We start from the raw sequence: 26,259 nt of genomic DNA, 5'->3' as shown, positions 1-26,259 counted from the left end.
GTGACCAAGGTGACACAAAGGGTGGGGACAGAGATAAGAAAAGAGCTCAGATTTCTTCATTCCTTCTTCTTCCCCAGGCCCAGCCATCCTACGCTTTCTTTTCAAATCAAACTGCTGGTCACTTTGATACTGTGTTAAGTTTCTTGCTTAATAAAATATTTTTCAACACTTGGAAAATCTTTTTAAGGCAACAGGAAACTCTAATCACCAGGGTTCTAAGGAAACTCTCTTTGAGCTCGTTTGCCCCAACTAATTCATAGCTTGTCAGTGTGTGCCATTTCTACAAGAAAGTGAAAGAAACTCTCTGTAAGAAAGAGAAGTCAAGGATAAATAATGGACAGAGCTCAAATTATTGGGGAAGTTTTTTTGGCTCCTCATTATTTCAAAGAACACAAATTCTGCCCCTAGGAAATCTACATTTGTAAAGATAGAGTCTTCAGATTTGGAGTGTAACCTTTACCGGTTAGTCATAAATCTCACCATGTTTCATGGTGCTGGTCTGAATGTCTGCCTGTTCAGATAAAGCACATACCTCAGATACTTAAAACGTCATGGGTGTCTCTGCTTCTGGCTTCCTGCCTGGACTTTTTTGTATCACTTGTGCTGATTCTGTTCGTAACCTGTGTCCTACCAGGTGAATTGGACAATATACCCCACACCTTCATGCTTATACTGGGTCCATTTCCCATCTATGGAAGAAAGAATTTAGAAAAAAAAAATATTATAGACAAAAATATTCCCCATTAAAACAGGGACTTCCAAGACTCTCACTTTTGGAGTACATAAAGTTGGCTAATTCTTTGTTTAAAGAATCTTGCACTAAGATGAAAGTGACAGAGGTAAGATTTTGCTCAGAGTAAGAAATAACTTCCTGGAGTTACCTCTGTGGCTCAATGTGTTAGGGAGCTGCCAGTGTCTCTGTGAGTATTCAGATTGGATACCTGGCCTCTCTCAGTGATTTGGGGATCTGGTGTTGTTGCAAGCTGCAGCTTGGGTCACAGATATGGCTCAGATCTGGCATTGCCATGACTGTGGTAGAGGCTCCAGCTGTAGCTGCAATTTGACCCCTAGCCTGGGACCTTCCATATGCCACTGTAAAAAGAAAAAAAGAAGAAGAAGAAGAAGAAGAAGAAGAAGAAGAAGAAGAAGAAGAAGAAGAAGAAGAAGAAATAACTTCCTAACAAGGAAACCTCTCCAGAACTGGAAAGAATGAGATTATGTGTATAAAACTATACAGAGATTGAGCCATCACCTACAAAAGATGTTGATAAGAGATTCAAGGAGAGTTTGGTCAGATAATTCCTAAGCTCTTTCCAATGTTGTGTCTATAATTCTACTTACCATCATACTTTCTTGAAATAGCTCTACTAGGTGTGTATAGATCAACACAAAATACTTCTAAATGGCTCACATTATATAACCTAATGAATCGTGTTCCAAAGCTTAGCTAAATTAGTTTAGACTGAATTACTGAGTAAAGCATAGAGCTAATGGGGCTAAGACTAGGAAATTAAATTTTTCTGTAGTCTATTTAAATTCTTTTGAGGGGAAGGTTGTTTGCATTCTGATTGTAACCTTGGCTGTAGTTTCAGGTATGATGATGTTTTTGATAAACCAGGAATGAGTCACAAGAGAATATGTATAACCTGATACCATTTTTGAAGAGCTATGGAAAGCTTAGCCATTTTTGAAAAATAACTCAAAGCATATGACTCTTGACAGTGAATTTGGGAATCCATGTCAAATTCATACAACATGGTTAGCAACATCAAAATTATATTTGGCTATTCGTGTTGGTAAAGAATATTAAAAATGTATGGCAATATAATGGTAAATAGACAAAAGTCAGGAGGCAAGTTCCTGATATCATCAATTATATATTTGTCTTTGATTTTTTCAAGGACCCAATTTCCTCATCAGAAAGAAAAAAAAAAAACAGCTATACTTTAAGTTTTTATATAAAAACTACATTGAGTTTGAAATTTTTGTCTTATTAGAAGAAGGAGCTCCTGTGGGGGTCAAGGAATTACTGTTTTTTTAAAGGGCAACATGGCAAAAAATACAAAATAGAATTTCCCCAGAGAAAGGTGCTCCATAAATTATTGTTTAGAAAGGGGTATATTACATATTAAGATAAGGCTTGCTAAGATATACTGTAGAGATACTATCATTTAAATATATATTGTTCCAATTTGTCCAAAAAGGAAAACACTTTCAAATCCAGTCAAGTACTAAGTAGAGTATAGCCTCAATGGACCAGAGAATGAGTTATCAATAGAGATAATAATGAGTATTTTTAAATAAAGTTGCTTCTCTTTCATTTATGACATTAGAACATCCCTTAAAGGTGGTTTTTTCATTTGCATAATTTTCAAAAAGTTACTGGTAAAGAAGAACAGGGTATTTTTTCTCAACTCAAAAGGTGAAGTTTATTATTGGAAATTCAGCAAATGGTAGAACATCTGCTTTGTAAGCTCAGTCCTTGCTACTTACTCTTTGAGCTTTTCACTTCTTTGAAATGTTCTAAAACAGCAATAGCACCTTTATTTTAACGCTTTTTAACACACAATGAACATGCAATCTTTCAGGTTAAAAAAGTTTAGATACTGAATAAATCTTTCCATCTATGGGAAAATAACATGTTCACCTTCTTACATGTTACTCATTTACTGAACACAAATTTTCTAGTGGATGCATATTTAGCATAATTCTCCTCTATGCTATTACTATTTTTGTAGTGCTTTTTGCTATAGTTCCTGCACGCTCTCAAAAAAGCCTCAAAAATAAGGATAAGAAGACCTGATTTGTCATTGTCTTAATTATTGGTCACTGAAATTAAATATGTGAAGGTAACAGGCAAGTTAGGTTGCAACAATACATTTAAGTAAACCATCATTCTTGAAAAGCCCATCATTTCTTGGACATAAGTATTTTATAATATTCTACATGTTTTATTCTCACTTTGAGAATCATTTTTCTTTTTTTTTTTTGTTTTTTGTTTTTTGTTTTGTTTTGTGCTTATCCTTTGCATCCTCTTTGGGTTTTCTTTTTTTTTTTTTTTTTTTGGTTTTTTTATTTTTTCTATTATAGTTGATTTACATTGTCCTGTCAATTTCTGCTGAACGGCAAAGTGACCTAGTCATCTTTGTCTCACATCATCCTCCATCATGTTCCATCACAAGTGAATAGATATAGTTACCTATGCTATACAACAGGATCTCATTGCTTATCCACTCCAAATGTAATAGTCTGCATCTGCTAACCCCAAACTCTCAGCAAACACAAGTCTGTTCTCCAAGTCCATGAGTTTGTTTCTTTTATGTAGAAAGGTTCATTTGTGCTGTGTATTAGATTTCAGATATAAATGCTATCATATGGTGTTTGTCTTTCTCTTTCTGACTGACTTCACTTAGTATGAGAGTCTCTATTCCATACATATTCTGCAAATGGCATTATTTTGTTCTTTTAATGGCTTAATAGTATTCCACTGTGTATATATATATATACACCACATCTTCTTAATCCATTCATTTACTGATGGACATTTAGGTTGTTTCATGTCTTGGCTATTGTGAATAGTGCTGCAATGGACATAAGGGTGTATGTATCTTTTTCAATGAAGTTTTGTCTGGATATATGCCCAAGAATAGAATTGTTGGGTCATATGGTAGTTCTATATTTAGTTTTCTGAGGTACCTCCAAACTGTTTTCCATAATGGTTGTACCAATTTACATTCCCACGAAGAGTGTAGAAGGTTTCCCTTTTCTCCACAACCTCTCCAGCATTTGTTATTTATAGGCTTAGAATGATGGCCATTCTGACTGGTATGAGGTGGTACCTCATTGTAGTTTTGATTTGCATTTCTCTAGTAATTAGTGACATCGAGCATTTTTCATGTGCCTGTTGGCCATCTGTATATCTTCTTTGGAGAAATGTCTATTCAGTTCTTCTGCCCATTTTTGAATTGGGTTGTTGTTTTGTTGTTGTTGTTGAGTTATATAAGTTGTTTGCATATTTTAGAGATTAAGCCCTTGTCAATTGCATCATTTGAATCTATATTCTCCCATTCTGTAAGTTGTCTTTGTGTGTGGGGAGGGGGGGTTCCTTTGCTGTGCAAAAGCTTGTAAGTTTTGATTAGGTCCCATTGATTTATTTTTGCTTTTATTTCTGTTGCCTTGGGAGACAGACCTAAGAAAACATTTCTACAGTTGATGTCAGAGAATGTTTTGCCTGTGTTCTCTTCCAGGAGTTTGATGGTGTCTTGTCTTATGTTTAAGTCTTTAAGCCATTTTGAGTTTATTTTTGTGCATGATGTGAGGGTGTGTCCTGGTTTCATTGATTTACATGCAGCTTCCCAGGTTTCCCAGCATCACTTGCTGAAGAGACTGTCTTTTTCCCATTTTGTATTCTTGCCTCCTTTGTCAAAGAGTAATTGACCATAGGTGTCTGGGTTTATTTCTGGGTTTTCTATTCTGTTCCATTGGTCTGTATGTCTGTTTTGGTACTAGTACTGTCTTGATTACTATAGCTTTGTAATTTGCCTGAAGTCTGAGTTATGCCTCCTGCTTGTTTGAGGAAGGCCTGTATCACTATGAACTTCCCTCTAAGCACTGCTTTTGTGGCATCCCATAGATTTTGAATGGTTGTGTTTTCATTAGCATTTGTCTTGAGGTATTTTTAATTGCCTTTTTGATTTCCTCATTGACCCATTGGTTTTTTAGTAGCATGTTGTATAGTCTCCAGGTAGTCAGTTTTTTCTCACTTCTTTTCCTGTGGTTGATTTCTAGTTTCATGCCGTTGTGTCAGAGAAAATACCTGAAATAATTTCTATACTCTCAAATTTGTTGAGGTTAGTTTTGTGCCCCAGTATGTGGTCGATCCTTGAGAATGGTCCATGTGCACTTGAAAAGAATGTATATCCTAATTTTTTTGGATGTAATGTCCTGAAAATATCAATTAAGTCTACCTTTTCTATTGTGTCATTTAGGATCTCTGTTGCCTTACTGATTTACTGCCTAGAGGATTTTTCCATTGATATGTCCAATACTATTACTGTATTCCCATCAATTTCTCCTTTTATGTCTGTAGTATTTGTTGTGTGTATCTGGGTGCTCCTATTTTAGGGGCATACATGTTGATGATTGTAATATCCTCTTCTTGAATGGATCCTTTTGTCATTAAATAGTGTCCTTCTTTGTTTTTCTTTATGCCCTGCCTTTTAAGTCTATTTTGTCTGATGAAAGTATTGTAACTCCTGCTTTCCTGACTTTTCCAGTGGCATGAAATCTTTTCCCATTCCCTCACTTTCAATCTATATGTGTCTTTTGCACTAAGATGAGTCTCTTATGGACAGCATATTGTAGGCATTTGCTTTTTTATCTAATCTGCCACTCTATGTCTTTTGATTGGAGCATTCAGTCCATTGACATTTAAGGTAATTATTGATAAATATGTATTTATTGCCATTTTAAACCTTGTTTTCCAGTGATTTTATGTTTCTTCTTTGTTCCTTTCTATTTTTGGTTGGACGATTTCTTTTATTTTATGCTTGTTTGCTCTTCTTTTTAGTTTTTGTGAATGTAATGTTTGGCTTTGATTTGTGGTTGCCCTGTTTTTCAAGTATGTTAACAGCTTTCTATATCTGCTTGCTTTAGCCTGATAGTCAAATAGGCTCAAACACATACTTTTTTTTTTGGTCTTTTTGTCTTTTTAGGGCCACACTCGCAGCATATGGAGGTTCCCAGTCTAGAGGTCTAGTTGGAGCTACAGCTGCTGGCCTATGTGACAGCCACAACAATGCCAGATCCAAGCCATATCTGCAACCTACACCACATCTCATGGCAATGATGGATCCTTAACCCACTGAGCGAAGGAAGGAAGGAAGGAAGAAACAATTGGAATTTACTAGGTGGAAAAGGGGAAAGGGATGGCTTTCCAGAGAGACAAAGAAGCATGGCCTATTGAGGGAAAGGTTAGTGGTTAAAAAGACTGGAGTACAGTCTTAGACAAGAGGCAGGAGATGTGGCCAGAAAAGTAAGCATGAGCCAGAATCAATAAGGGATATTATGGGACAGACTAGTTCCATGGAGTTTGAACTTTGTGCAGTAGGTGTGGAGAGCTAATGAAAGGCAAGGAACTACACGACCTATTTGCATTTTATAAAAATCTTCCAGAGAAAGAGTGGATTGGAAGGGGACTTGACTGGCAGTAAGGAAATCAGATGGGATATCACCTTAATTATCTAAGAATGAAAGGATGAAGGTATGAGGGTCCTTACTAAGACAGTGTCATTAGAGAGGGAGCTAAGGAAATGAAATCGGCTGTGTTTACAAGATAGAATTGGCCCATTTGATTGGATATGGGGGTTAAAGGAGGATGCCTCCTAGTTTCCAGCTTAAGTAATGAGATAAACTGTGCTTCTTGCATAGGAAACACAAGAGCAAGGACAGGTCTGGTGGGGAAAAATGATAAATTGAGTCAGATCTTTGTTGATTATAGTATGACCTATGAGATATAAAGGCAGAAATGTCAAGCATGTTAAATAAGCAGCAGGCATTTCAAGCCTGGAACTCCAGAGAAAGGTTTGAGAGGCAGGCTTGCCTTTTAAGTTGTCCATACCTGGATAAGGGTTGAAACCCTGGTTATGAATGAACTGGCTCAAAGGGAAATGGGGTGTGAGAAGAGAAGAGGCAAGAGTGAATCCTTGGAAAATTCCGAACATAAACAAAGAGAAACCAGAGGTTAGAGCCTAAGAAAGATCCATGAGTGCTGTGCTGTGAGAATCAGCAGGATTCACTCTCTCTGAATCCAAAAGAGGATGAAAGATAGAAGAACAAGTAGGGACTGGCCAAACATCTCAAACTCCACAGAGCAATCAAGTAAAAATAAGCCCTGGAGGAGTTCCCGTCGAGGTTCAGCAGTTAACGAATCTGACTAGCATCCATGAGGATGCAGGTTCGATCCCTGACCTTGCTCAGTGGGTTAAGGATACGGTGTTGCCATGAGCTGTGGTGTAGGTCGAAGACAAACCTTGGATCCCATGTTGCTGTGGTTGTGGCATAGGCCAGTGGCTATAGGCGCCAGTTTGACCCCTAGCCTGGGAACCTCCATATGTCCCAGGTGCAGCCCTAAAAAATATATAAATAAATAAACACTGGAAAATGTCCACTGCATTGGGGAAAAAAATCTGCTGGTTACCACAAAGAAATTATTTTTTAGGAGCTCTATCAGTGAAATCCAGATAGCAATGGGTTGAGTGAGGGAGTGGAAAACAGATAAGGACAAATGCAGACTTGTTCTTTCCAAGAGTTGTCTCTGCAAAGGAGAAGGGAGAGAGACAGACAGAATCATTAAGTCATTATGTCAGAGAATGGAGGTTCACTGAAACCTGTGCCCAGTACCTTCTGTTTTACCCTCAAACTGACCTTGTAAACTTTGTTTATGGCCAACATTTTAAAAAACTGGAAAACCAAGATATAGAGAAATTAAATACCTTGCCTTTGACCCCACGTGTTAACTGGTGGAGCCAGAAGTGGCATCAAGGCGGTGGCTTGCTGAGGCCACCTTGTTCTCTCTGGGGAGGTATCTGGAGAGAACTGTCTGCATATCTCTTCCCAACTCTGTTTCAGTAAAGTCTTGTAGCTAGCTGAAATCAGCTATGATGGGAGTATTTACACCATGGAGATTGGCAAACATTACAAACCAGGGTTGGTTGATTTGTTTGTTCCTAGAGAGCACTGAATCTTGGTCTGAATGACAGCAAAGCCTCAGCATTTTCCACTGCCTAGCATATATGGCTTGGCCAAGGGCACCTGATTAGCTTACAAACAACAGAATTAAGATTTGAACCCAGAGCTGTGATCCACATCCAGCCAAATACAGGCCCCAGGGCTTTGACGAAAAAAAATAAGTAAAATGTTCATTTCTCACATTCAATGCCCAAATGGCCCAGGTTGGTATAAACGATGTCTCATCCATCCTCTGGTTCTAAACTACCAGTCTTCTGCTTCGGTCTCCCAGACAATCTGTCTCTGGCATGTTTGCTTTTTAAAACAGTTCTCCTGAAGAACTGGCTCTCTGAACTATGTTAATGGAATCCATTTAAAAAAATAACCAATCTTCTCTGGGTTTATGGTTTTGGAACAATATTTATCATTGACAGAAATAAGGTATTTTAGATGCATTTTTCCATCCACAAAATGGAAGATGTACACATGGGCTGTTCATTAAAAGGAGTCTTGAAGAGTTTATTTTTAAACAAACTTCATTTTCCAGCTAGTTGAATTTATGATAGAGAATGAATAACAACACAGCTGTGTCACATTATTTTGAAAATCCCTTAAATTTCATTGTATAACACTGCATTTAAAACAGTGTGTCTATATGCAAACGAAACAAATTGGAAACAATAAATAGCTAATGTAGGCAAAATTGCCATGTCACCCCACATAGTCAAAGTGTGGGTATGAAAACATCTCCCTGAAATTCTCTCCACCTGTTTAATCTGGATTGCTATTATGGTACACAGAGCAGGATTTATTTGCACACAATTGAGGCAGGGTAGAAATATTCTCTTTAGCTGCATCATAATAAATTTCACCTTAAAGCAGTGTGGCTTCCCATAGAACCGAAAGAGAGAAACTTTCATCTGTGTTGATACTTGAACAACATATACGTGTTTCTTTCGAGAAGAGAAAAATGAAGAAAAGTTTCCTAATTTTTTGCTAGCCAAAAATTACTTCAGGCTTTCATCTTAAGTATTCAGTGAGAAAGCCACAAGGAATATCCAATTAAAATGGAAAGTAATTCAAATAAAAATGGATTTTCAGGTGTTGTGTGATAGCACTCATTAAGGCAGTATAAGCCAAAGCCATTCTCCACAAAATTAGGCCCATGCTAGTTTGAATTTATTGTGGAAGTTGCATCAAAGGGCATCCAAGGTGTGTCTATCAGTCAATATAATAGAAACTATACTTTTATGTGGTCTGGTGTGGGAATGGAGCATTCTAGGTCAGTGCATACTTGGATTAGTTGAAAGTGGCACTTACACTAACAAAGGACTAAAAATGCCCACAGAAATAGAATATAGGTGATCCTTAGGCTATCCTGTGAAAGGAGTATTAAGTCATACCTGTTTTTCCCACAGAGAAAACAATGAACTTGTATTTCCCACCAAAGGAACAGATGCCCAACTTGGTTTTATTTTTTTTCATAGAAATGATCACAAACAGTTTAATCAACTGTAAATGATATACTTGTACCCTGTGTCACTGAAAACCTTCTAAAATGAATGTAGTCATTTGAGCTGAGCAACACAGTAATCAATCATATAAGTTGTCCTATTATCGCACCAAAAATTCCCAGGTAAAAGGATTTGCAGGACGGGAGAGAAGCCATGAGACTCTGAGGAAATAAGAAACACCCGCGCACTGCTCACCCCAGCAGTGAGGTTATGACTTGAGTGGCAGTTGGAGGAACTCTGGAAGGGGCAGAGCCTTTGTTGGAAAGTAGAGAGAGCCACCAGAGGAGGTAAATGGTGTGGGGAACACCTGAGCCAGGGGACTTTTTCAGATACAGCTGAGTAACTGACCCACTGACTCATATCGAGGGGCCAGTGAATGGCCATGCGTTACTGATTCATATATTTAAATTTTGTTTGACATGATGGTCAGTGTCTTGGCTCCCATTTGAACCGATTATATACAATGATCCTGACCTTGGCCCATGCCCTTCTTTGCACACCTTTACCTCATTTGTGTCCTCACCGAATGCCTCTTGACTCTATCCTTGCTTGCCTGCATTTGCATATCCATCTTCACTGTGTAGTTATTAGCATGACTAAATCTGCATTTCTTGCTGCACAGAAACAATCTGTATTTCTCAGTCAAATGTGGTCCTTTCCTCCTTGAAAATGCCCCCAGAACGCCATTCTACCCAAGCCCCTCTGAAAACACAGTTTTCTGTTTCATTGATAATTTGAGACAAAACACTTCCTTGAACTTGACTTAATGCATTTTTCTCTTGTTTTCCTTGGCCCTTTTTGGAACTAATCTGCTGACTTCCCTGCCATTTTAAAATGTTTGTGCCAGAACATATAGATAAGCAAATATGAACTACATTAGATTTCATATTTTTTCACTGACCCTCATCATACCAAGAAATGCACTAAATCATACTGGAATAATATAGTTATTTTCCCTATAAGGTTTTTCTAGTTGCAGTAAAATAACAAACTGTACCATCTTTAACCTTTTTTAAGTGTACAGTTTGGTGGCATTGACTACATTGTCATTGTTGGGTACCCATCACCACCGTCCATCCACAGAACTCCTTTAATCTTCCTGAACTGAAACTCTGGACCTTTTCAACAACTCCTTCTTCTCCCCTCCCCACAGCCTCTGACAACCATTCTTCTACTTTCTGTCTCTCTGAATTTGACTACTCTAGCTTCCTCGTACAAATGGAATTATACAGTGTTTGTCTTTTTTTGTGACTGGTTGATTTCACTTAACATAATATCCTCAAGGTTCGTCTCTGCTGTAACATGTCAGTATTTTTTTTGTCTTTTAAGGCTGAATAATATTCAGTTGTATGTGTGGACCAAATTCTGTTTATCCATTCATCTATCAGTAGGTACTTGTGCTGCTTCTGCCTTTTGGCTATTATGAATAATGCTGCTATGAACATGAATATCTCTTTCAATTCCTTTGAGTATATACCCAGAACTAAAATGGTTGCATCATATGGTACCCTATAAAACCTTATAGGCTTTAACTTAGGCAGAAAGAATGATTCAGTTTGTAAGATTCTCCAGATTTCATAATTATTTGTTTACTTATTTGGTTTTGCTCCCTCTGTCTTGCTTTCTTCTAGATCAGCAACATCTAATAGAAATACAGTTCAAACCATAGATGTAAATTTAAATTTCTGAGTAGCCATGTTTTCAAAAGTAAAACCTAGATGAAATTAATTTAATAATACTCTGTTTAACCCAGGATGTTAAAAATATTATCCTTTCAACTTGTAATCAATGTAAGAAATGATAAATGAGATCCCTTTGTGGCACGGTGGTTAACGAATCCAACTAGGAACCATGGGGTTGCGGGTTCGATCCCTGGCCTTGCTCAGTGGGTTGAGGATCTGGCATTGCCGTGAACTGTGGTGTGAGTTGCAGATGTAGCTTGGATCCCGAATTGCTGTGGCTCTGGCGTAGGCTGGTGGCTACAGCTCCGATTCGACCCCTAGCCTGGGAATCTCCATATGCCTCGGGAGCGGCCCTAGAAAAAAGGCAAAAACACACACACGCACACATAAAAAAAATGATAATGAGATGCAAGAAACCATGCATTTGTCAGACCTGCAATGAAGATTAGTAGAGTACGTGACACAACAGTTAAAGGAAAATGTAGTACCACCAAAACAAGGTGTGTTTAATAGAAAAATATTTTATACCATTTCAGTTTTGAATTAAAGTTTAAATTAATTAAAATTTAAAATTCAGTTTCTAAGTTGTACTAGCCACATAGCACACATTCAGTAGCCACATGTGGCCAGGGGTTCCACAGTGACACTGTAGAGTTGATCATTTCCGTTGTCACCTGAAGTTCTGTTGGACAGTGCTGCTCTAGGCTGTGTTTTCCCTGAGGGCAAGGACCTTGGATCTCACTCTCTTTTTTTTCTTTTAGGGCCACACCTGAAGCATATGGAAGTTCTCAGGCTAGGGGCCGAATTGGAGCTGTAGCTGCTGGCCTACACCACAGCCACAACATTCGAGCCATGAATGTGACCTATACCACAGCTCATGGCAATGCCAGATCCTTAACCCACTGAATGAGGCCAGGGATCAAACCTGCATCCTCATGGATACTAGTCAGGTTTGTAACTCACTGATCTACAGCAGAAACTCCGTGGATCTCTCTCTCTCTTTTTTTTTTTTTTTTTTTTTTTATCAGCATAGCCTTATTACCTGGCAATAGTAATAGTAAGTGTTGAATATGTATTTGTTGAATGATCTACTAAGGTATTTAGCAAGCTCTCCATCACTGAATGCTCTCCAACTACCAGGTACTTATCATAGCACCAGGGTCACTGAGTGAGCCTCTATCAGCAACATGCCCCATCCTGGAATACCTGTTGAGACACTGAGGTTCTAGGTTTTAGGTTTTCTTGTTGAGACACTGTTTGCTGAGACACTGTTGAGGTTTGCTTGTTGAGACACTGAGGTTCTAGGTTTGCTTGGTTTCTTGAGCTTCATTTTGAATGAAATGGAAAAATGTATTGAAAACAGAGGCAGAAGTTGTTTGCTGGATTCTGTTTTGTCCGGGGGGCTTACCACAGGGCCTGAAAGAAGTAAATATTGGTTCAGCAAATGAAGGAACAAGGGGCTTTGTTAAATCATTACATGCAGAAAACAGCTCTGTGAGTTTCCTAAGGAAAGAAGTCCCTGAGAATCTTGGGAAGGAATTGCAAAGGGAGCACCAGAGAAAACCAGGAGAATAGGAGCACACAGAAGGGTGTGGGTACCCTAGACAATGCAGTCAAAATACAGAGAATTATTTCTAACCAAGCTCGGAGTCGTGAGCTCTTCCTTATCCATAAATTAAAGTTCAAACTTTATTAGTTCTCTATATAAATTTCTACATCCTAATTCAATTTGGAACCAAAGTCTTTCTTCTTTATTTGTTGAAGAACTATTAAAAGAATACTTATTATTCACTACTCTGAGTTAAGGGCAAACCACCAAAGCTATATCTGAGATAGAGAGAAATCACAAACATATTTTTAAAAGTTCTTTGATTTGATCGTTTGGGGGATGAGAGGGGTGGAATGGTATTTTCTGAATTTTGCCTTCAGATCCATGATAATGAATCTTGATTGCTTTGGAATGGGTCTGTTTGCCTTAAGAGTTAAGGAATATTACCTTTTCAAGTGGCTGCAACATTAATAAAGACAAAGCATGAAAATCACTCTTTGTTGTATCTCTTTTAATTGCAGCCAAGCCCATTTGTCAGTAATTTTTTTGCCACTAATATAGGGACCTCTGTGTTTTAGAAAATAATAGGATATGAGTGGCAATCTCTCTAGGTCATGGAATGTTCAATCTTTTTTTTTTTTTTTTAATTGCAGAATGAACTTAATAAGTGTTTGCATGCCTTCCAGTGTCTGCTGTGGCCAGGCCTTCTCAGCAGTGGCAAACAGTAGTGGCATTGTGTGCTAGGGGGACAGCTGTGCATTGACTTTCTGGGGATTATAAGGGCATTTGTGGAAAGTCAGTAGCATTCAAAGTATCCTTAATCACAGGGAACTATTCCAGTCTCTTGGGGTAGAACATGATGGAAGATAATATGAGAAGAAGAATATATATTTATATGACTGGGTCACTATGCTGAACAGCAGAAGTGGATACAACACTGTAAATCAAATATACCCTAATAAAAAAATGGTGAAAAACCCCAAAATATCCTTAATCAACATCAACATGTTTATAGAATTGTCACTATAAACTAAAAAAAATCTCCTCATATTCAAAATATGTAACTCATACTTAATTCATGTGAAACTATGGTTGTTATTTTTTAAATTAATTAAATGACAATGTTAAAAAATTATTACAGAGGTTTAGCTAAAATAATTTTGGGCCCCAAATACCCATCACATAAAGGGTTATGACTATATCATTTGGGATGATGTGTTTTTTGTTTTTTTCTTTCTTGGCCAAACCTGGAGCATAGAGATTTAATCTGAGCTGAAGCTGCAACATACACCAGATCCTTAACCAACTTTGCCACAAGGGGAACTCCCAGGATGATAATACTGATTGTCAAATATATTACAAAGTTAGCATCTTCTTCCTTTATTTAACCTGATGTAAATGTACAGAGTTTTTTAAAAGTAAAGTGGAAATGCATCCCTAGAATTTAATTTACCTTTCTGATGCGTATCAAGAAAACATGAAAAACTCATTTTTCTCTTCCACATGAAGAAGAAAATCAAGAGAGATAATCAAATGAATACTTTTTAACTGCATAGCAACTTCCTAACACATCTGGATTAGATCCTGGTTTCACATTGAAGAACTAATAATGTCCTATTCTTAGTATTCTAATTATAGTCATAATGCCTGAATTTCACTGAATTTTTTCAGGAAACATTTAAACCTGGCTATAATCAAAGTCATTGAGAGATTGTAAAAATCAAATAACCAAAAACTAAATGGCCTGAGAGATAGACTTCATCATCTCTTTTTTTAAGTAACGTGTAGTGATTATTGGCAGAAATAAAGCACACAGAGGCCTCTGATCAGCTTGCATTTTTCATCTTTTCTCTCTAAAGACCACCACATATGTGCAGATTCAACACAGTAGGATCTAGTGCAGTGTAACTTAGGCATCATACTCTTTTCACTAGTAAATTATTAAATTTAGCATTGTTGCTCATAAGATAGAGTCAGAGGTAAATCTTTGGGTGAAAAATAAAAGATTTGCATGTAAGATGGTAGCTATGATCGAAGTAGTAGTTCATACTTGCTGATAGAAATTTTAAACACCAGGGCTAAAATGTGACTAATTTTGATTTTTTTTTTTTAACCCTTTGACTTTAGAACTTGTCGAAGTCAGAGTTCCCGTTGTGGCACAGCAAAAATGAATCTGACTAGGAACCACGAGGTTGTGGTTCCCTCAGTGGGTTAAGGATCTGGCATTGCCGTGAGCTGTGGCATAGGTCTCGTACTGTTAAGGCAGCTACCCAGCAGCCCTGTGCGGCAGCGTATCACCTCTGGCGACAGCCACAGGGCTGTCGCGTACCAGCTCCAGCAGTTCTGTGGCTGCAGTGGATCAGCTCTTTTACCCAGCGAGAAACCAAGCGAGCACTCAGAGAGTTGGAGAACTCAGGTTTATTACCCCGGCGGGCTCAGAGGAGATCGCTCTCCAGAGTCTGAGCCCAGAAGAAGGGTTTCACAAGGCTTTTATGGGCTACCTCTTCCCGGTCCATGCTTGGCTGGTCGGACCAGAGTGAGGTCAGGCAAGGTAGTGGAAACAAGTTTACAGAAGCAGATGCGTGGGGGAGGGGTGGTTGGGGCAGTTGCTGGGCTTTGCTTAGTCATCATGGCCGGGGTCTCTCCTTTCTACATTTTTATTGGGACATTTTCTCCTACAATGCATGGCTCAGATCTGGTGTTGCTGTGGCTGTGGGTAGGCCCAGCAACTGTAGCTCCAATTGGACCCCTAACCTGGGAACCCCCATATGACGGGATTGCAGCCCTAAAAAGCAAAAAAAAAAAAAAGAACTTGTATACGTCGTATAACATAGGCATACCTCACATATATTGTGGGTTTGGTTCCAGACCAACTCAATAAAATGAATATCATGATGAAGTGAGTCACATGGGATTTTCTGGTTTCTCAGAATATATAAAACTTACGTTTATACTATATGCTGTAGTCTATCAAACATGCAATAAATAGCATTATGTCTATAAATATAAAGAGATGGTATTTCAGATGAAAAGAAAAAGCTTGGCATAGACCATACTTGTTACCAAAACAATCCTGAAAATGCAGCGAAGGGAGGGAACGATATAAACATCCTTTCAAGTCAGGGTGTAACTTACAGACATCGCCCCTCTTCAGCTAGAACTCACAATGAGGGAATATTGGACTTGAATGCAAGTCTCACAACCAAAGAATAAAATGTCCAGCCACAGAACAAGACAATAAAGAATTCAAAAACTGGGAGTTCCCATCGTGGCACCGTGGAACCGAATCCGACTAGCAATCATGAGGCTGCAGGTTCAATCCCTGGCCTCGCTCAGTGGATTAAGGATCTGGCATTTCCGTGAGCTTTGGTGTAGGTCACAGACCCAGCTCAGGTCTGGCATTGCTGTGGCTCTGGTGTAGGCTGGCAGCAACAGCTTCGATTCAACCCTATGCCACGTGTGCGGCCCTATTAAAAAAAAAAAGAATTCAAAAACTGAGAGTTCCCTGGTGGCTCAGTGGGTTAAGGGTCCAGCATTGTCACTACTGTGGCTTGGGTCACTGCATCACTGCTGTGGCATAGGTTCCATCCCTGGTCCAGGGACTTCCACATGCCACAGAGAGGGAAAAAAATAAATAAATAAATTACTTAAAAAAAAAAAGAAAAGAAAAAAAAAAAAGAAAAGAATTCAGAAATGAGACTTTGATCTTGAATTCTTGGGTAGCTGTCTACACAATGTTGGTGGGAGTGCAAAATGGAGTGGTCACTATGGAGAAACAGTATGGAGGTTCCTCAAAAAATTAAAAATGGAACCACCGTATAGTCCAGCAATTCCACTTCTGGGTATTTATCCAAAAGAGCAGATAATCAGGATCTCAAAGATATTTGCACACTCATGTTCATGGTAGTATTATTCACAATAGCCAAGATGTGGAAACAATCTAAATGACCACTGACAGCTGAGTGGTTAAAGAAAATGCAGTGTATACATACAGTGGAAAACTATTTAGCCTTTAAAAAGAAGGGAGTTCTGCAACACGCAACAACATAGATGAACGTTGAGGGCATTGTGCTAAGTGAAAGAAGCCAGAACCAGAAAGGCAAATATTACTGGATTCCACTTACATGAGGCATCTAAAATAGTCAGTCTTAGAATCAAAGAGTGAAATGATGCTTAACAGGGGCTGGGGAAAGGGGGAAATAGAGAGTTACTAATCTACGGGCATAAAACTTCAGTCAGGTAAGATCTTCTCCAGTTGTGCAGGACTCACTGTACCCATGGTCAACAATAATATAGTGTGCACTTTAAAATCTGTTAAGAGGGTAGATCATCGTATTTCCAGATGCTCTCTGGGCTGGGCTGTTGCCTTGCAGCCACCGAGGCCAACAGAAGACAAGCCAGAAGTGATGGGCTCGGAGCCCTGGGACAGGGGCTTCATGAGTGTGCTGGCTATTAAAACAATCAGAGTTCTTCTAACTCTGAAACTGGTGAACTCTCACTGCCCTAGAGCTGACTCTTTAGAATAATGGGAGCTCTGTGTCTGGGAGGAAGTCTGGAGATGATTTGGTGCTAAATTTTTTCATTTTATAAATGGATTAAATAAAGCCCTGCGTGTCTTGTGAAGTCACACACCTGCTTTCGGGTGACGTCTCTGCTGATATAGGGAAGAACCCTGTTGTAGTCCCATACATGGGACTCTTTTCACAGAAAATGAAGCCAGTTTCGCACGTTCCCTCTGCATGCCGAGCAGCTGAATCTACTCCTGGAGGGAGTCCAGCATAAAGGTTAAGAGCACAAGCTCAAGCCTCAAACTCCCAGGCCTGGAATCCCATCTCTGTCCCTTTAGAGTCATATGACCTTAACCTTCTCAGCTTCCTCCCCTTATATGCAAAATGGAGATAATAAGAGTGTTAGGTCATAGACATGTTATGAGGACTAAGTGCAGAAAATACCTGTGAGCCCCCTGTGTCTAGCTCATGGTGTGTTCACAATACATTTTAGCAATCATTTTATTGCTCTTGATATTACTTTATATTACTTGCCTCCATCTTCTGGCATCTAGGATGGAAATGTTAATAACTCAGCCAGGGAGTTCCCATTGTGGTACAGTGGTTAACGAATCTGACTAGGAACCATGAGGTTGTGGGTTCCATCCCTGGCCTTGCTCAGTGGGTTAAGGATCTGGCGTTGCCGTGAGCTGTGAGTAGATCACAGACGTGGTTTGTATCCTGCATTGCTGTGACTTGTGGTATAGGCCAGCGGCTGCAGCTCCGATTCGACCCCTAGCCTGGGAACCTCCATATGCTGCGGGTGCGGCCCTAGAAAAGGCAAAAAAGACAAAAAATAATAATAAAAATAATAACTCAGCCAGATGTTTGTTTTTTCTGGCATGGAGTGTGCATAAAACAAGTATTTGTTGAGAGAGTGGCAAAGGAAGGAAGAAAATAAAGAATGTGAAGCACCCGAGATGTTTCTTCATTGGCTCCCATTCTGAAATGTGGAAATGTGTGAGGTATTTCTTTTCTGATCTGTGAAATATGCAGGAGCACTTTTAACAATAACACAGGAACGCTTAAAAAGGAAGATGTGTGTCTCGGTGTGTTTTAAGCAGGGCAGACACTCCACGAGGTTTGCCGTTGTTTCTACTGCTGAACTCACTTCATACGCCTCTCAGGATTCCCATAATGAGTGTCTCTGTGTATAAGTCAAAGGTACATAGAGAACAGAGGCAAAGTGCTTTCCCTTAAGGAGCTTGCAAGTGGAAGAGACCTTTACACGTTAATTTGTGTAACAAAGGAAGCTTCTGTAGATGGCGGTGTAAGGAGTAGGAGCCTGCACCCTACTGCAGCAGGACCACCTGGGGTGGGATCCAGCACTTGGCAACTTGGTGACCTAGGTGAGTTAATAATCTCTCTGGGTCACGCTCTCACCTGTTAAGTAGGAATAGACATAAGTACATTCCCGATAAGGTCAAGGAATGAATGAGTTTCTCTATGTAAGGGGCTTAGCCTGGGCTTTGCCTGCCTTCCAAATGAATGATAACTGTGACAGTTCAGAATGCAACCACTCTGAATATGGAGAGCTGAGGTCATCAAGGTTAGACCTGAAAGAAGGAAGAGGGAATAAAAATGGATGTGGCCTCTTCCTGGGACTTTTAGAATGTGTGTAGGACAGTTCTGAGTTGCACAGGCAGGCATATTTCAGTGAGCACTGAATGGGAGGAGTTAGATGGGATCCTGTAAGAATGAAAAGCAAATAGAGGTTTTGAGGAGGAGATTGGCATGGGCAAAGTTATTTTTTAATGATTAACTTGTATTAATATTTGGATGGAGATTGAAATCAGGACATCTGTTTGGAGACCATCATGGCGATAGTCTGGACTTTGATGTGCTCAGGATCCTGGCAGGATCAAAGGGGGGGTTAATTAAAAAAAAAAAAAAGAAGGAGTATGAGACATAGATGTCAGAAGGTGACTGCTGAAACAGGCATGGGGAAGAGATGGGGGAATGTCAAAGTCATAAGCCTGACTGGTGGATAAGCCTGTATAATAGGCACCCAGGTGCGAGTTCAGAGGGATGAGTGGTTTGGGGAAAAAGGCTACGAGCTTCTATCAATTCTAGTCACATTTGATCCAACAGTAGGACACCCATGTGAAAGCTAGAATTTGGAGAAACAGAATGAAGTCCAGGAGAGGTCAGAACTAAGCTTATGCGTTTACTTGGGACTGAATCAAGGATAGGTGAGAGGGAGGGATGGAAGAGAGGATGAAATTTTGGCGGTGATGGTGTGGCATGGGTGAGGCAGGATGATGTGCTAGGGCTCATGGCTGTGATTATCAGAGGAGGTGACATATATGGTGGCACTTATGGGGGATGATGAAATACAACATAAATGGGGAAAACTCGGGGACTGTCCCATTTCCTAGAATTTCAAAGCCAAGATGGACACTAAGACACTTTGTAGATGAGGGAATTAGAGCTCAGTGGAGCTGAGTTCTTTGGTTTCCCTTGAAGTAGCCGTAGAATCGGACCTGCCCCTTTTTTGATATTCTCACTTTACAGGCTGCTTGTCCTGACTCTCAGCACCTAGCTGCATTGGGTTCAATCTGTCCTCTATTGTATACAAAGCATGCTGGAAAGTCCTGGGTCCCTCTGTACAGGAAGCCTGCACTGGGCCATGGGCAAAGCACAGAACCTGCATCAGCTAGAATGAGGCTCCTTGAAAAGGAGTGCTCAGTACACTCAGTGATGTTAGCTCTTGCCCTGTTTCTCTTTTTCATGTGTATTTCCTTTAGTTAATTAACTAATTTTGCCATCTTTAGAAAATGAAATAAGCAGCTTATTCATACACTCCTTTCTCTGCATGCATGTTAATTTAATAATTATTCCACTCTTTGTAATACTGCTTCTCAAAAGATACTGAAACGACATACTGCTTTAGAGGACAGGGCTCTTAATCTCAATAACATCTATAGCTTAATGGTTAAAGTGCTTATTTTTTTAAACCACGTCAGTGAAATTCAAAATAGCCTTTTTTTTAAAACCGTGATGCCCTGTGTCTGAACCATTTGTACAACTTCAAGTAATTTTAGTGAAGGGATAGCCATATGAGATCTTAACCTTTTTATGAATTCCTTATGAAGTCATAGAAATCTTAATACCTTTCTAATTTTATTCTTGAAGGAAACAATTTGGAAAATGCCAAGGACAGAAACATAGGAAACATTTAACATAAACTGAAATCATTAATACTTAATGGAAAAACATAATCCATTCTGAAGCATTTTAAAACAGCTACCATAAAATCATCCCTTCTAGGAGGTGTTAAAAAACAAAATTCATCTGAGGAAGTTTGACGATCTAATTGGCTTTTTTAAACGATTCATGAGTTGGCCAGCATCCCATCCAGCCAGGGGAGTGGAGCTCTGAGGAGAGTGGACAGGATGGAGGCTTTCTTAGGCAGAGAGAGGAAGGGTTAGGAAAGAGCGGATTGAGCGGATTACTTCATCCACCTTTGGTGGATTACCTCATCCGTTCTGACTAGAAAATTCCAAACTGACAGGTTAAGACTACATTCTTGGGGGAGATTGCAACTGCAAGTGGATTAGCTATTAAGTTGTTGTTTGGTGATGAGCTTAGCGCAAGTGACTCCGTTTTGGACCTCTTGTTTCTCTTTTAATGGCGGGTGAGAAGTTCTTCAAAACGCAAGTTGAAATAGTTTTACTCAAAGAAGGACTTGATGGAAAGAGACACTGTAAAACCCAAGGATTAGCTGGAAGTGGGGGTGAGAATCAAATAACTTCAGCTTAAATGCTGTTTGTCATCACAGATTTCTACTAAGCTTGCTCCCACATCTGGCTTCCCATGGGACTGTTGGGGCAGAAGTTCTTCTGTGTTGTTTATTGCTTGCTGGAGGGAAGGGCCCTTTCAGGCTTTCTTCAATTTCAGTGTTGCCAAAACCAGTTCTGAAATAGTTGTCACTATCAGTTGGCCAAATGTATTTGCTGAAACCCCTTTTGTTTTGAACCCCATGAGGCTCAAGGTCAAGACATACTTGGATGAACTTAAGGTTAACATAATTACAGGGCCTTCTTTTGCAAGCTTCTAAGACTATTTCATTATGTTCTGCCTTCTTCTCTCTTCTCCCCATTACTGTGTTCTCTTGCTGATCACTCTTGAGCTGTCTCAAACCCCCTTCCTGGGTGGCAGCAGCCCACCCAACCCTCCACCGTTAGCCTCCACTCTGTCCTGAGGCTCATAGGAGGGAGGAAAAAAACCACTGAAATGCTAGACTTGGATGCTGAATTCTGGGGCCAAATCCTAGTTCCATCTCTAGTTTTGCAATCCTGGGCAAGATACCTAAACTCCTCTTTCTCCTTTTTCAAAAAATTATCTTCTTATTTTATCAAAGTAATGCCTGCACTGTTAAAGTGTCAAATACAACAAAAGTTCCTTTAACTGGTCTTCTCTTAAATGATTTCCCTGATTAAGCAACTCTTGCCCCTCCCTAGATATAAGCTACTGACCGATGCTCCCAGCCAGCTTGCTCGCAGGGCCTTACCTGCTGCACCTCGAACCCACCAGTAACGTCTGACACCACCAGTGAGGTTGTGTGTGGACCAGGAGTCGTGTTTATTTCCCTACCTGTTGTACCCATCGTACTTATTCACAGAATTATTCAGTTTATTTATAAATTATATAAAACCAATGACATGGGAATGCATAAGAGTTACTATTTCTATGAAAAATTTTTGGAAGGACTCCAAGTTGAGTTACTAAAAATAAAACACTGCAGAATCAGGTGTCAAAATATAGTGGTAAAATATTAGGGAAGAACTCAAACACATCTGAGAGGATTCCACTTTATGTCTTTAAGTTCTCAATCTACTTTAATGAAACAGAAACTAGGAAATATAGATGATGATGATGATGGATTTGGTTTATGTAAAAAAGTGAAGAACTGGAAATTTATAGTTCTTCTATTCCATAAGCGGAAGTCCGGGTCATATTCCCATATCCCAGAGATTCTTCTGGTATTAGATTAGCTGAAGTTCCCATAAAATGTTCCCCATCATGTCTTATATTTAATCAGGAGTCAGTACATATTAGCTGTTACTGTGATTATCTTTGACTCAGGTGAGTTTAGAAGAAAAGAAAAAGGAAGGTAAGGTGAGACCAAACCAATATTACAAAATAAAAAGTCAGAATAAGCTTAAACCCAGCTTAAACTCAGTTGAATATCATCCAGTAAAGGACCTAAACTTCACTGTAATAATTTTTTTGCATCAAAATATCTTTATGTAAAATAAGAAGGTTTTGATAATCACATTTATGAAAGGTATAGCTGGAGAGGAAAAAAAATCATTCATGAAATGTAACCCTGTTTCAATTTTAGCAACAAATTACCACATAGCCTTAGGAAACTGCTCCACCTTTTCTGATTTTTTATTCCCTGTTAGGTAAAGATGATGATAACCAACTGAACAAATGTATCTTGTGGCCAGAAGAATTACTTTCAGAGAAGTACATGGAGGGTATGTTTGTGTTCCCTCGCTTGAGTGTGAGCCCCGCTTGGCTTGGTGTGCTGCTCATGCTGTATAGAGCTCTCAACACTCAGGAAAAGGATGGTGAAATGCTATTTTTTAAAAAACCCATTTCCCATCAAAGCTCTAGACTTGTTCACTTAGTATGGTGCTTATGCCAAGTTTCAATAGGTGAAACGTGCTTTACCACTGGAAACAAAAATGATTCGGAATAGTCATGTGTTGAAGGGAAAAGACCTTGTTTATTAGATGGCCACTCAATTACGCCTTTAATACTGCAGTCAATCTCATAAGCACAAGATAAGGACAGGGACACTGGATGTGAGGTTTGAACTCTTAAGAATTTTAGGGGCTCTGGACAAACCCAGGTATTATGTGCGGTAAGCCTGCATGCTGACACTTAAAGCCATTTCCACAGCTGACCATGGAAAAATGTTCATGGTTATTTAATAGATGATCCTGTAGCAAGAAAGTCAACCTATGTTGATTGTATGGATTGAGCTCAACATCCTAGGTAGTTATTACATTAAAAAATGTATAAGAATATTTTTTCATGTGTTTGCCAGCAAACGCAAAAGACCCGAATAGACTGTTCTCCAAGGAAGATATACAGATGGCCAGCAAACACATGAAAAAATGCTCAACATCGCTGATTATAAGAGAAATGCAAATCAAAACTACCACAAGATACCACCTCACACCAGTCAGAATGGCCGTCATTAATAAATCCACAACTAGCAAGTGCTGGAGGGGTTGCGGAGAAAAGGGAACCCTCCTGCACTGTTGGTGGGAATGTAAACTGGTACAGCCACTATGGAGAACAGTTTGGAGATACCTTAGAAATCTATACATAGAACTTCCACATGACCCCACAATCCCACTCTTGGGCATATATCTGGACAAAACTCTACTCAAAAGAGACACATGCACCCGCATGTTCATTGCAGCACTATTCACAATAGCCAGGACATGGAAACAACCTAAATGTCCATCAATAGATGATTGGATTCGGAAGAGCTGGTATATATACACAATGGAATACTACTCAGCCATAAAAAATGATATAATGCCATTTGCAGCAACATGGATGGAACTAGAGAATCTCATACTGAGTGAAATGAGCCAGAAAGACAAACACCATATGATATCACTTATAACTGGAATCTAATATCCAGCACAAATGAACATCTCCACAGAAAAGAAAATCATGGACTTGGAGAAAAGACTTGTGGCTGCCTGATGGGAGAGGGAGAGAGTGGGAGGGATCGGGAGCTTGGGCTTATCAGACACAACTTAGAATATATTTACAAGGAGATCCTGCTGAGTAGCATTGAGAACTTTGCCTAGATACTCATGTGGCAACAGAACAAAGGGTGGGGAAAAAAATATAAATGTAATGTATACATGTACATAACTTGATCCCCTTGCTGTACAGTGGGAAAATAAAATAAAATAAAATAGAATAAAACTGTATAAGAATAGCAACAATTTAGAAGATATAGTCAAACTCTTTAAAGGGTTATGCATATTTACTATCACTATATATAACTGTATACATAACCGTTACTGTTACTGGGAAGTGAGAAAGGAAGCTTTTTTATTTTTTTGTTTTGTTTTTTTTGTTTTTGTTTTTTTAGGGCTATACCTGCTGCACATGGAGGTTCCTAGGCTAGGGGTCAAATCAGGGCTGTACCGGCCTATACCACAGACACAGCAATGCAGGATATGAGCCACATCTGTGAACTACACCACATCTCAGGGCAACACCCAATCCTCAGCTCGCTGAACAAGGCCAGGGATTGAACCTGCAACCTCATGATTCCTATTCGCATTCTCTTCCCTGGGAATTCCAGGAGGCTTTTTTTAGGAGATAGTTTATAAATTAAAAAAAAAAAAAAAAAAAAGGTATTTACTTTCCTGTCTTTATCATATCCTTAAAATTAACATTAATTCATGTGATCCTTTGAAAAGAACTACGACAGTTTAATTCAATGCATATTTATAAACAACACTAAACTATGTTTGGGGAAATCATAAAGAGGAATAAGACTGAATTATCACTGTTTTCAACAAGTTTACTGTGTAGTATAGGACATGCGTTCACCTCACTATATACATTAGTCTGTGATGAGTGGAAAGCCAAGCTAGACGTTTGAAATTGTATCTAGTCCAGAAGTATAATTTCATTATTATACCCCAGTGTCAGATTTCCTGAGACCCTTGAGAAATTGACAGAAGATAGTTTCCTGGGTCTGGGGAGAGGCATTGGCAAATCGCTGTCCGATGGGTATAGAGTTTCAGCCATGGAAGGTGAAAAAGTTCTAGAAATCTACTGTACTATATTATGCTTACAGAAAACATCCTGTCTTATGTGTTTTTTACTACAATAAATAAAAAAAAAAAAAAGAACAAAAGAAATGGGCAGATGACCTTGGCAGCGTTATCGCTGAGCCATCGTGGAGATGGGGAAAGAGCTCGCTGTGTCTACATTTTGAAAGGAAATGACTTAATCCTTATGAACCTGAGGGCTTAGAGGCAATACCTAACAAGAACAATTTCTCATGCAATCAGTAAGCAACTTAGCAGAGTATCATAAGAGATAAAGAAGCAGTCGCATTTGACTTTTTGAATAGCCATTTTTTCCACATCAATTTAATTTCCTTCCATGGTTACGTGGCAGATTATATAAAAGATGAGATGTGCTGGATAAAATCAGTTTTGTATGGCGGAAGATTTGGGTTCCAGCCTAAACAATATTGTGATCACCAAGCCACAGAAGTGTGACCTTAATCATGCTCTTGTTACATGGGTAAACAAGCAGTTACATCAGAGTGAGTTGAAGCAGTGGATTACATATCACGTCCCTCCCTGCGAGGATCAGTTGTACCGTGGGACCTCTAACTTATTGATGAGCAATACAAATGGCTTATAAACGCCTTCATCTAAAATGCAGAAATTACTAAATCGAGCAGAGCTGCTGATACCTTATCCCACGAAAGTCAGGACCATACGGTAAAACTCACAATTCCTTGGATATAATTTTTTTTTTGTCTTTTTTTTTTTTTTTTTTTTGTCTTTTGTTGTTGTTGTTGCTATTTCTTGGGCCGCTCCCGCGGCATATGGAGGTTCCCAGGCTAGGGGTCGAATCGGAGCTGTAGCCACCGGCCTACGCCAGAGCCACAGCAACGCGGGATCCGAGCCACGTCTGCAACCTACACCACAGCTCACGGCAACGCCGGATCGTTAACCCACTGAGCAAGGGCAGGGACCGAACCCGCAACCTCGTGGTTCCTAGTCGGATTCGTTAACCACTGCGCCACGACGGGAACTCCTTTTTTGTCTTTTTAGGGCTGCACCCACGGCGTGTGGAGACTCCCAGGCTAGGGGATGAATCGGAGCTACAGCTGCTGGCCTACATCATAGCTACAGCAACACTAAATCCAAGCTTCAAGTGCAACCTCCACCACAGCTCATGGCAATGCCGGATCCTTAACCCACTGAGTGAGGCCAGGAATCAAACCTGCATCCTCATGGATACTAGTCAGATTCATTTCTGCGGAGCCACAACGGGAACTTCCATTGGCTATACTTTTTAAATCATTCTAAGCATAGACTAGCATTTAATTGACATAGGTATAAACTGGTATATTTTAGTACTAATGAAATTTGGTGAAAATTAATTAAAAAGGCAAGAGCTAATAAGATCTTTGTTTCAATTAAAGTTAGAAAAGCAAGGTTATAAGT

General features: G+C 39.4%; 1 protein-coding gene across 12 annotated transcripts in view; it reads left to right on the top strand.

The window, feature by feature from the left end:
- The window catches only part of CHST9 (carbohydrate sulfotransferase 9), a 268,368-nt gene that overhangs the window by 130,922 nt on the left and 111,187 nt on the right, over positions 1 to 26,259 (top strand). The window lies entirely within an intron of this gene.

The sequence above is a fragment of the Sus scrofa genome, chromosome 6, assembly GCF_054392235.1.
Source record: "Sus scrofa isolate SSC_HxYL_T2T_F1_AM1 chromosome 6, Sscrofa_HxYL_maternal_Yorkshire_Landrace_v2.0, whole genome shotgun sequence".
Taxonomy (NCBI): Eukaryota; Metazoa; Chordata; class Mammalia; order Artiodactyla; family Suidae; genus Sus; species Sus scrofa.
Note: the sequence above shows the minus strand (reverse complement) of the source record. Positions and strands in the feature narration are given on the sequence as shown.